Here is a 1,178-nt window from a genome sequence, read left to right as displayed (position 1 = left end):
CAGATTAGTCATAAATTACAAACCTATAAATTTTGTACTAGCAGATGATACATATCATATTTCCCACAAAGGAAGCCTAATACGTCGAATAGCAGGAGCTAAAGTTTTCTCCAAATTTGATATGAAATATGGGTTTTGGCAGGTTGCGGTAAAAGAAGAATATAGATTCAAAACTACCTTCAACATTCCTGCTGGTCATTATGAGGCTTACATCCACAAAGACTTGCCTTGTTATGATGAATTTCCATGATGATATTATGCATTTTAGTGTACTCACACACAATGATTGTGATTGTTCCCAACATATGTGAATTTAACAACCTATACCTACCCCCATACAGTGTCATATAGCCAACCAAGTGGCCTGTGGATCAAAGGTTATTCATGATTAACATGACATGAGGCTTGGATCAACACCCATAGTCGATATATCTATGTATATATTTGTTTTTTCTATAAAAATATATTTCTATTGGATATTTCAAGTTTGAAATACAAATATAAATAGGAATAGCGTTGTAGGTTCAAAAAATAAAATATTCTTATGAATATTTTTTTATTATAACAAAATATGTGGTTGTTTTTTTTCTTTTGTTAATACTAGGTGAATCAGAAACTAGGTTAGTTTCGTATTTTCATGACACGAGGGTGATTATGACTACTACCATTATAACCCCCAGGTGAACCACGCTACCCCCAACATGCAACCCATGGGTAAATTGGAGGGATTTGAACCTAGAATATCATGAAACATAACACTTCATTATCATGGTGATTGCTATAAAAATATGTTATATCACTATTTACTATAGGTTTATACATCTACATATATATACTTTATTTTGTGAAGCACAAAAATTGTGCATGCCAAAATTTGTTGAGGTTAAGACTTTTGGAGGTTGGAATACCTTTCCATACCATAACATTGTCAATTAAACATCATGTTCAAGGGTTCTATACTCTACGAAAAATAATATGGTCACTAATATAGAATAAACACTAACATTTAAAATATATAAGAGAAATTTGGGAAAAACATATTATAAACAATTCCAGATAGGGAGAAATTCATGGTTGGAATCAACCAAAGTGAGGATGAATTAAAGAAAAGCATAAAACAAGAAAAGGAAGACTTTAAATCAAACATACCCCAAATACATCTATTTCTTGTCAATGTG

This window comes from Pinus tabuliformis, chromosome 1_2 (genome assembly GCF_031772625.1).
Source record: "Pinus tabuliformis cultivar Carrire ecotype Pingquan chromosome 1_2, CPIR1, whole genome shotgun sequence".
Taxonomy (NCBI): domain Eukaryota; kingdom Viridiplantae; phylum Streptophyta; class Pinopsida; order Pinales; family Pinaceae; genus Pinus; species Pinus tabuliformis.
This window is presented reverse-complemented; position numbering follows the sequence as displayed.